The sequence below is a fragment of the Coenobita brevimanus genome, chromosome 38, assembly GCF_032717465.1.
Source record: "Coenobita brevimanus isolate Jiangsu-jjx chromosome 38, ASM3271746v2, whole genome shotgun sequence".
NCBI classification, from domain to species: domain Eukaryota; kingdom Metazoa; phylum Arthropoda; class Malacostraca; order Decapoda; family Coenobitidae; genus Coenobita; species Coenobita brevimanus.
This window is the reverse complement of record NC_136991.1, coordinates 18,792,157-18,803,921: the sequence shown is the minus strand read 5'-3', so window position 1 is coordinate 18,803,921 and position 11,765 is coordinate 18,792,157. Positions and strand designations below refer to the sequence as shown.

At 43.6% G+C, this 11,765-nt stretch overlaps 1 non-coding gene across 1 annotated transcript; it reads right to left on the bottom strand.

Annotated features, from left to right (window-relative positions):
- Positions 1 to 7,441: 7,441 nt before the first annotated feature.
- LOC145396670 (5S ribosomal RNA) lies at positions 7,442 to 7,560 on the bottom strand. The gene has a single exon (XR_013896829.1). It is a non-coding gene; the product is annotated as a 5S ribosomal RNA (ribosomal RNA).
- Positions 7,561 to 11,765: the final 4,205 nt, after the last annotated feature.

Below are 11,765 nucleotides of genomic sequence, written 5' to 3'. Positions count from 1 at the left end.
GATGTTAAAGTAATTGGACGATAGTTAGAGGATTGGGAATGGTCACCCTTCTTTGGGACTGGCTGAATGAAAGCAAACTTCCAGCGAGAAGGAAAGGTACAAGTTGAATGACAAAGGCGAAAGAATTTACCTAGGCAGGGTGTAAGCGCAGAAGCACAATTCTTGTAAGCGCAGAAGCACAATTCTTGAGGACAACAGAAGGGACTCCATCAGGCCCATGTGCCTTGTTAGTATTGAGGCCAGTGATGGCAGAAAATACATCAGCTGAAGAAATTTTAATGTCAGTCATGAGGAAGTCAGAGGGGGGAAGTCATGGAGGAACAGCACTGGAATCATCTAAGGTGGAATTGGAGGATAAAGTCTGAGCAAACAGATCTGCTTTTTCAGTAGAAGAAAGAGCTACAGAGCCATCAAAGTAGAAATAAGGAGGGAAGGATGATGAGGTAAAGTTATTAGAAAGGTTTTTGGCATGGTGCCAGAAGAAGCGGGAAGCATTCGAGTTGGAGAGTTGAGAGCATTTAGTACGGATGAGTGAAGAACAGACTGAGCACGATTCCGGACAGAAACATAAAATAGATGTGATTCAGGAATGGGTTGGCTCCGGTACCTTTTATTGGCCTTCTCCTTGTTCCAGACAGCATTAGAGCAAGCGTGATTAAACCAAGGCTATCTTGCATTAGTCAAAGGATATGAGAAAGGAATATATACTTCCATGCCCAAGAGAATAACCTCCGTAATGTGCAAGGATTATTCAGATGGCTCCCGGCCATGGAAGCAATATTCATTCCAGGGAAAATCAAAGAAGTACTGCCTGAGGGCCTCCCAATCCACAGCTCCAAAGTGCCATAGACGACGTTTCTTTGGAGGGTCCACAAGCCGTACCAGAGCTATAGGACAGGTTGAGATAGCAAGGTTGTGATTGGAGGAGATCAACAAAGAGAAAAGATTAGCTTCTGGCAATATCTATATCTATCTATCTATCTATCTATCTATATATATATATATTGCCAGAAGCCTTAATTCGGAAAGGGGTGGCCAAAAACAAATCGCCTCCATGTCGTCCTGTCTCCCTCCATTTCGCTGCCCTGCTCCCAGCTCACACACCCCTCTCTCCTATACCTCTCCATTCCATCCCTCTGTGTCATCCTTGGCCTCTCCCTCTCTCCCCTCTCCCTTCCACCTCACGCACATACACTTTCCTCATTGGTCTCTTACACTCCATCCTCTCCAAATGCCCAAGCCACCTCAGTATGTTTCTCCTAATGCTTCCTATCATATCCACATCCACACCACAACATTCCTTCACGTCCTCATTTGCCAGTTTGTTTCTCCATACGACTCCACAGGCTCCTCTCAAATAACTCATTTTCACTACTCTCACTCTTGACTTCTGTCCCTCCAACAATGTCCAAGCTTCACTTCCATACGTTAGAGTTGGTATCACAATACTGTAATGCAGTAAATTTTTTACATCCATGCTCACTTCCCTATTTCTTATCACTGCTTTCAAGGAACCAGCAACCTTTCTTCCTTATTGTACCTTTTCAAGCACTTCACCCTCTAAACTTCCATCCTTACTCATCACACTACCCAAGTACTTAATTGCACTCACATTTTCTATTTCCTCCTCATCCAATCTCACTTTACATTCACTGACCTAATTTCTTTCGAAGACCATAAATTTACTCTTCTCTACATTCACCTTTAGATTTCGTTTCATATGCAAACTCCCAAACTCATCGACAAAGCCTTGCAGCTCCCCATCGTCTTCACCTAACAACACTGTATCACCTGCAAATAAGAGTACAAGGATTTTCCAAACTCTGCCCTCTCTCATTAGGGCCACTGCAACATCCACTCCCCTGCCTTGTCTCTTTTATAACCCCATCCATATTCACACTGAACAACCATGGAGACATGACACATCCCTGTTTCAAACCAAGCTTCAAATAAAGAAATTTACTCAGTTCACTATCCACACACACTGCAGCCTTAGCACCCTCATACATACTCTTCACAGCGTTCAGCAACTTCCAATCTGCTCCATATATTCTTAATACTTTCCACAATCCTTGTCTGTCCACCCTGTCATATGCTTTCTCCAGATCGATGAGGGCCGCATATAACTTCTTTCTCTTCTCTAGAAGCTTTTCCACGAAAAATCTAAGAACGAACATATGATCTACACAACCTCTTCCCTTTCTAAAGCCTCCCTGTTCTTCTCCAACTAATTTCTCTGTTCTTTCTCTAACTTTGTCAATAAGTATCTTGCCATATACTTCTCCTATTACACGAAGAAGACAAATGCCTCTATGATTACTAACACTTCTTTTTTCCCCTTTTCCTTTGTATGAGGGAATAATTATACCTGACTTTCAATCTTCCGGGACTCTACCTTCCTCCCAAGCCAGTCTGCACATCTTCCACATCCATTCTACTACTGTCCCTCCCCCCCTTGCTTCAGCATTTCACCACACACTCCATCAATTCCTGAGGCTTTCCCCATTTTGACTTTCTTCATTGCTTCCACAACTTCCATTCTACTGATTTCTTCCTCTCTTCTCACATCCTCCCATCTCTCAGCTATTCCCCAGCCATTTATACTCTCATTACTTTCATTCTCTATATTCAACAGTTCATTGAAGTGTTCACTCCATCTGCTCACTTTTTCTCCCTTCTCCAATTGTAATCTGTCATTTTTATCTTTAATTCCCTGACTATTTTCTTTAACACCCTGTCTAACTTTCTTTACCTCTTTCCAGAACATTGTCTTTCATTTCCTCCACTTTACACTCAAATTCCTTCCAAATTCCTCATCCACTCTCTTCTTACTCTCTCCTTCTAATCTTTTCACCTCTCTCCTGCTCTCTACACATAACTCTGTCTTTCGTCTCTCAACTTCTTACATTCCCCTGATTCTCATTCACTCACTATATGCTTTCTTCTTTTGTCCCACAACCTGTCTCAACTCATCTTTTCACCGTGCTATTCCTTGCACCCCTTTTCGACTTCTCTTCACCCCACACACCACCTCACATGCTGCACAGATTTCTTCTGTGAATGACCTGCAAACACCTTCCACATCCCCCATTTGCTCCAGTCCATATTTACCCAATCACTCCTCCACTTCTCTCTAATATTCTGTCTTTTTCTCATCGTCTTATTCCTTCCCACCCTCCTATCATATGCCACTTCCTCCTGACCTTCCCTTCTTCTATTCCTCCATCTCACTTGGACCTTGATTCTCACCATCACCAAGTGGTGGTCAGAAAGTCCACTCCTCCAGCCTCTATATGCACTTGCATCCTTTCTACACCTTCACATCCTTTCACCCACACACACAATCAATCATTGCCTTCCGTTCATTCAGTTCACCACCAACCCTTCTCATCACTCGCCACATATACCTATGGATCTTTTTGTGCCTGAATAGAGTATTGGCACAAATGTCCACTAAAGCACTGCCATTCTCATCTACCTCCCCAGGCACACCTCACCCACCAACTACTCCATCCACCTTCACGTTCTGTACTTTACCATTCATATCGTCAATCAAAAACATTCTCTGATTCCTTTTAAATTTTTCCATGCATGTTTCCACATATGTCCAGAACTCTTGTCTCACTCTGCTTGCACGATCATGCATTGGCGCATACATGCATGCAGTCGTCCACATTTGTATTCCAACTTTCAATCTTACCCACACAATCATTGAGCCAACTGATCTATACTCTCTTATATTCTCCTTCCATCTGTTACTCATAACAATTCGCACTCTTTCTTTTGCCCTCTCATTCTCACCTTCTCCCTCACATATGCCCCATCCACATCCCCATTCTCTCACACTCTCACCTCGCCATTTAGTTTCAGTTAATCCACATATATTCACTTTCACACCCTCAAGCACCTGGACAATCTCTCTCTTTCACCTCATCATTTGCATCCCTTACATTCCACATCGCAATCCATATCATGACCTTTGTTCGGTCCTTAGTTGTAGGGGGAGGCGGTGGCTCAATCGGTAGAGAGGTGGCCTGCAGTCCTTACGGACCCAGGTTCGAATCCTGGCTGGGGCAGGGAACAGTTTAAGGATTTGAATTTCATTTAATCAGGCTTTACTGATCTACCAGAAGACCCGCCGACATGTCGTAAAAATACCCCCGCTAATACCAATACACCAGTCCTGTATGAGACAGCCCTAGCATGTATTCAATATGGACGGTGGGTGTTAGCGCCGAAGTGGTGACATGTAGAGGTGTATGGTATGTAGGAGGACTGCTGGGCCTTGATAGCAGGCTGTGAAGCCTATGCCCAGAGTCGGACACATAAAAAAAAAAAAAAAAAAAAAAAACTTTTAGTCAGTCCTGGTCCGAGGCTTCTTGTCTGTAATTTTAGTTAGTTGTTTTCCACGGAGGGGTACTAATTCTTTGCCAACCCACTTGTAGTCACGTAAGGAACGCGTGTTGGATGGTTATAAGGTTACCACCCAGCACTGCAAATGCTTTCCTGGTTTACAGGAAATCATTTAGCTTGCCACTTAATGTAGAGCTACCCTAAAAAACAGAGTACCATTACACTAAGAGGGTGGATGATGGGCGCCCCCATCTGCCACCAATAAATATACTATATATATATATATATATGTTCCTTTCTCGGAACATCCTGAGACCAGTCTAATGGCGGGTGGAACAAGACTTCATTATGCAGGGATTGCCGACACGTGCTACCAAGTGATTGGTCGGCCAAGATCGGGCAATGGAAGGTGTGTGACTATCTCATTGGTGGAATGAGTTAACCCACCAATGTTTGTGATCATTTGCATGCAGGAAGGTCTGCAAATCATCCACTTGTGAGGTGATTGTAGGTTTCAGTTTGGACATAAACTGCTTTCAGAAACATGAGTTTATGTGGGTCTGTTTCACGGTCAATTATTATTGTACATTTTTTTAGATGCTGATGGGTGAGGAGGGTGTTACGATTTGTTCTGTAGTGATTTTTCACTGATCCGTTCTGTAAGTGACATGTGAGATGTCTTGACAGTTTGGTCCTCGTCATTCCTTCTGAAATATGAGTCCCACAGTCTTCTCTTGTACAAGTATGTCGGTAGATGACGTGGTCTTCTTGCATGAACATTCTTTTTATGGCATCTCTATTCTTGAGTAATAGATGGAAGATTTTGCAGGTCTTGTAGCAAGTGACTAGTGCGGTACTTTTGTTAGGATGTGTGCATATGACATTTTTATGAATAATATGTTTCATTGTTCTCTCATCAGCTTCATACTCTGTAGACATATAATTTTGGTAGTGCAAGGTGATTTTTTCGTTACTTAGAGAAGGGGCACTTTAGTTTGAGTACCATTTGTTTACTGCCTTCTTCACAGTCTGCCACATCGCTGTCCCGATACCCTTTGTTGACGGAAACTTGCGTAAGTCTTTCCAGCTCCAAATGATGCATCATAAGGAACAGTTGGTGAGGGCACGGTGGACGTTGGCACTGATGATGGTGCGTAAATATCGCCGAGGGCATTGGCTTTTGCCGTTGAAAAAGTGTCCTTTTTTGACGACTTTAGGTAGACTGCAGTTGTGAATCCAGAGTCGAAGGAGGTCACTAGAACATTGCGGAAGGGGAGGCGGCCTTGGGTAGACTCTTCGAAAGTGAAATTTAGGCTGGAGGTGTTGATGAGGCTAAGTCTGAGGTTCTGAAGTTCTTGGATGTCCTTTGCTCTAATGAAAATGTCGTCAACATAGCAGCATTACATTGCAGGATGGTTGTTAGTTAATATAGTCACCTTGATTGTACCCATTAAGAAGTTTGCAATGAGGACTCCTTGAGGGCTATCTGTGACAACACCATCTATCTGGTGATAACGTCTTTCCATGGGGGCAGGTGTAAGTGACCTTTTAAACATGAAGTTCCAACAGGGTGCATAGGCACGTCTTTGGCGTGCCGAGGGGTGTACTTCTTCACACCTATCTACCCAGTCGAGGATGAGTTGTGTTGTTCTGTTCACAGCTAAGTTGGCAAAAAGGATTTTGACCCCAAGGATGTAATGATGTGGTCTTTTGCAGGGGGTGCATCCAGCAAAATCTCAAAGAATTGGGTAAGTGATGCCAGGCAATAGTTGGATGTGAGTATTTCGTTCAGTTTCTGTGCTGTGGAGTAGGTTGTAATCGGGAACTGCATTTTGATGGGGCAAAGGGAGTAACCTAGCTTGTGTTTTGACGTTGTCATGACGTTGTCATATGCATAGCCAAGGGATTATTCACCTGTCAATTTAGGAAGTGGAAGCCATGTGTAGTAGCACTGATAGCTTCAGTCACAAGGTTGACTTCTTTCTTAATTTCTTCTGTGGGGTTGTGAGTAATCCTCATAAACTTGGAGGTGTCAGATCAGAGGTTATCCATATTTGATGCACAGTCCTGCATCAGAATGATAACAAAAGCTACGGTCTTGTCTGTTCTCCTGATAACGATGTCCTCATTTGAAAGAAGTTGTTTGGTTGCTTGCTGATGTCATTTGTGTATGAGATTGCTTGGAATGATCCACTTGTCGTAGAAGCTTCGGCAATAAGGGAGGCTTTGAGTTCTCTGCTTGTTTCGATGTTTCCTTCTCTCTCCAGTTTCTGAATATCGTCTAGACTCTAGGAGGACTTCAATCTCGAGTCCCTTATGGTGCGGCCAGAGTTTATTCATGAAGTTGCAATAGAGTCCCTTTTTAATATTTCTTCTTGTTCCTGTGTCAGGGCACAGTTGGTGGGACAAGATTAACCCGTTGACACAAACGTCCTGTGTTTCTCCACTTAACACGAACGTTGGGCATGACAGACCCATTTTTGGAAAAATAAAAATACACATTTGTAATCAAAATTTAATAAATCCAAAAATACGGAGGATAAATATACACTTTTTACTTTATATTCATCACTCTAATACCATAATCAAAAGAAAACTTAACACTTCTGGGGTGACTTTAAAAAAAACATGAAAAATGGCAAAAATTATTACACGTTCAAAGATTACCAGATGATAAATTTGTTAAATGAAAGCTAAGGACTTTTCCTTATGTTCACACTCTCCCAGGTCCCTGGACCATCAGCTGGGGCAGGCACAACCCTCTGGCTCATTGTAACAGAGCGTGACAAAAAAGTTTTTTTTTTTTTGGTCAAAAATTAATGTACATGCAATAATAATTTATTTTATAATTATGTACCCCTGTAAATGCACACTACATGATTTTTATTCCTCCCTAAGGCTATGAGCCCTGATTTCCAACCCAATTTTTTTTTAAATACATACAATAATAATTTATTTTATAGTTATTGTAATTTTCATTCATTCATTGCCAGACGCCATGTATCCCAAACGGGGTGACCAAGGGCTTAGAGTTAATTGTTTTACAGGGAGGGGCACTAATCCTCCACCAACCCTACTCACGTAGGGATGCCAACAGCATCTGGTGTTCCCAGGCGGTCACCCATCCAAGTACTAACCAGACCCAACGTTGCTTAACTTCGCTGATCGGACGGGAAGCGGTGTACTCAACGTGGTATGGCTAGGTGTTTAACCTCTTAACCGCGGGGTGTCACTTTCGTGACGCTCGGGTGTAATGGATCATACCGCGGGGCGTCACTTTTGTGATTCTGTGTTATTTTGAATTATCCCGGGCTCTCAAGTGGTGGCTTGTATCTTCTATCAGTACTGCCAATGTCCAACACTAGTCAGCACTCCAAATCTCATCTGTACTCCCATCCATTGTTGACATTTTAGCGATTTTCCCCCCTTCCTGACTCCCCTCCCTACCTCCCCTCCATTACCCTGTCCTCTCACCTCCCAGGCCGCGCTGCGCTAAGCAAATCTCCCCCGGATTTTTCCACAGATTTCATCCATTGAAATAAGCCCTATGCCCTATACTTATACAAAATAATATATACCAAAAAAAAATAAGGTAAGTGATAGTGGTATACACCAGGAACTGGCTAATTATCACCTGACAACACCTCACATGCATTCATTCGCTACATTACCACGGTAATTTCCCCTTTGAATTATGCCTTGTAATCTATGTCTGTAATAAAAATATTTATCAGAAAGGAAGGGAGAAGCCTAAGTGACAATTACATTCACCTGGAACTACCTATTTCTTTATGTATTGCCGAGATTTTCTACCAGTAATTTATTAGCATGTAAGTTAGCAGCTGTCATCCTCATTGTCATTGTCAACCCTTGGCTTCTCAGATAAGCCGCGGCATTTAGCTCCTTGTCCTCCGCTGTGGTCAAAACATGTCGCACTCGTGCCCTGCCATTTCTGCCGCTTCTGCGCCCATTGCAAAGGGCCCCGTGACCTCTGCACCCAGAAAAAGTCGTGAGGGAAGCAGGAAAGGACTAAGTGACTCTGCAGTGGAACGTGAATTAGCGGAATTGTCAATGGTGATGATGGACAGTGATTTTGACCCTTCGGGGGAATCGTGTGATGAGCCGGGTGAGGAAATCGTGCCAGAAAGTGCTAGTACGAGTGCTTCAGTGTCGAAAGTTGTCCCTAGCTTCAAGGGAAAGGAGCCGTTAGTGCAGCAAGGGAAGGAATTTGGGAAGGGAGTGAAAAGGCGGCATGTTAGCCCCAGAACAATGGCCCCGCGTGACCCAGCCCGCCATGAGTCCCGAGTTGATTCACCTCCCCGTTCCCCAAGCCCCACTTCACTCATTTCTTCCTCTTCTTCTGCTGAATTATCTCCGGAGTCTTCATCGTCGGAGTCACCACCAGTATCAACAGTGAAGGCAGGCCGTAGAGGAAGAGGTAAATCCCTGACCCATAGAAGTAGAGTTGCTACTAGGGTAAGGGCTGCTAGTGCTGTACGGCAACTCAGGGTCATTGCGAGTGACCTTGAACGAGGTAAATCTCCCTCACATCCACCCACCATCCTCACTCATCCTACACCACCACGACAGGGAATCCTGGACGCCTTCGCGTGGACGGAAGGGTCCGATTTTGTGCCAGAACATTTAGTTTTCGATGAGAGTTCCTCAGGAGTACAGCCTGCCTTCACTCTTGACAATGATGCTGAGTGTGTGGACTTCCTTTTGGCCTTCCTAGATGAAGTCATGCAGCACATATGTGATGAGACCAACAGGTATGAATCACAATGTGCTGCAAGTGGTACAGGTGCAGCCAAGATGCAACAGTGGTCCATGCTGGGAGTGCAGGAGCTGTATGTGTTCTTCGCCCTCATGCTTCTCATGCCACACTCAAAGAAGCATGAGTTGGAAGAATACTGGTCCATGGACCCCTTACTACACTCACCCACCTTCAATAAGTACATGGCCAGAGATCGCTTCCAGAACATCATGGGAAACCTGCACTTTGCCGACAACGATGTACCTTCCCAAATCGACCCACTCTGGAAGATCCGGGAGATTCTGAGCAGAATGAAGGATAAGTTTATGTCATTCTTCCACCCCTTTCAGAAGGTTGTCATTGACGAATCCTTGGTTTTGTTCAGAGGATGTCTTCGGTTTGTACAGTACATTCCAAGCAAATGCCATCGCTTTGGAATCAAGTTCTTTGTACTGTGCGACTGTAAGACGGGGTACATCCTTGACTTCATCATTTATTCAGCCAGCACTGTCGATCTGGATAAAACACACCCCCTTGGCTTTTCAGGCTGTGTAGTGAAAGTGCTCCTTGAAAAGTATTTTGGTGGGAATCATGTGCTGTATACAGACAACTATTATACAGCACCGAAACTTGCCAAATACCTTTCAGAGCACGGCATTGGCTCCTTCGGCACTGTCAAAAGTAATCGTGCCCACTTCCCTAAATTCCCAGAGGCAGGAACCTCTCAGCGAGGAGACGTGCACCTATGCAAGTCTGAGAAGATGCTGGCAATACGGTGGCATGACAAGAGGGTCTTGTACACGCTCACCACCGTACATAAGGGGGAAATGACAGACAGTGGGAAGGTCGACCGTAGGACAGGCGAACCTGTGATGAAACCTGATGCTGTGTTAGACTACAATATCAACATGCGGCTGGTGGACAAGTCCGACATGATGATTGGTGAGATCGACTGCCTCAGGAAGAATACTAGGTGGTACAGGAAAGTTTTTCTGCATCTCATAGACATGACGATGCTGAACGCCTTCATCCTGTACAAGATGAAGGTCAAGCCACCCAAGTCCTTCTCCCTGAGATTGTTCGCCAGAACTTGTGTTCAGCAGCTGCTGGAAAGATATGGTAGGGTGACAGCAGCAACTCCAAGGCGCCATCCAGTATCACTTCCCGACCGACTTGAGCAGAGGGTGTATATGGATCGGCACAGACTGGTGCTAATGCCTGCCACAGGCAAGAGGAAGGCTGCAATCCGCAGGTGCCAGGTGTGTGCACATACCACCCAACGCACACCTGAGCACAAACGTACCTCTTGGCAGTGCGCTGAGTCCCAGGTTCCCCTCTGTGTTACCTGCTTCTTTGATTACCACAGCCACAAGCAGTTCTAAAAGTGCAAGTGGGAAAGGAGAGTAATGTGAAAATAATGTGTAAATAGCAAGTGAAAGCAATGGATGTTAAGTACATATGACTAAACAGTGTATTATAGTTTTATCTTACTGAAAGTGACAGTGAATAACATAGTGTTAGTAAAATAGAAGGGTAAATATTGAAAATACAATAGAAAATGTAAATAGTAATGTAAGTAATTAGTAATATAAGAATATGAGTACAAATACTCTATGTTATAACAGTGAAAGTGAATCCGTGGCTCTCTACGTATTTTACTGAATGAAAAATTGAATGACTTCAGTGACAATAAACTAATACTACTGAAGGAAACTTATGGATAAAAACTCCAGATATATATAAGTGCTATATAGTAATAGAAATATAAAGTGTGAGGGGTTTTATGAATAATAAATGACAGAGTACCAAGAGCGAACTAGCGCAAGTGGGAAGGTCATACGCGATCGTAATTTTCATTGCTTTCACAGTGTTTTTTTTTTTTGGAGTATGGATCTCAAACTACTTGATAATCATAGAGTGGTGTTTATAGTGTTAATATCTGGCTGTGGTAATCATATTACGGGTTGTCGGGAAGTGTAAAGTGGAGACTTCGTTACCCAACTTCAGAGGTCTCCACAAGTCCTACGGTAACCAACGAAAGCTCAACAAACATTCCAGGAGAAAGCTGAAGGTATGTGCCATAAGCATATTTAATTTTAATATTCTAGGACTAATAAGTGATTTTTGGCAAATATTTTTTGAATAACCCTGAGGGACACACAAAACATTGGTAAACATGCCCGCGGTGTAAGGGTTAAGGCTCGACTCCTAGAACACCTAACGTCTAGCGGGGTCCTCTTTCGAGGCTGGGGCTTAGGACAAACAAGAGAGAGGCAGGACACAAAAACTTCAGGCAATAACCTTTACACGTTTATTACTTAGTCAGACAAGGGACAACAGCAGATGATACAGCACAATATTTGGTCAATTACAACTCTTATAACTAGATTCTCAGTATCTCTCAGGATACTACAATAGTATGTACTTGGAATAACACTCGAGGCATAGTGTACAGAATTAGGATAGTCCAAGGTCTCGATGCACGTGGAGGAGTGAGCTATGGGGCTCACTAGGGAAGGGTGTAAGGTCTAATTGTATTTATGGTAGTATGAGGCAGAGGTTAATGATAGCGCGTTCGACTTATATTTTCTAAGTGCAAAGGGTTATTTGTTAATTATCACAATACGGTCCAAGGTTGTTGCGCGTGTAGGGGGAG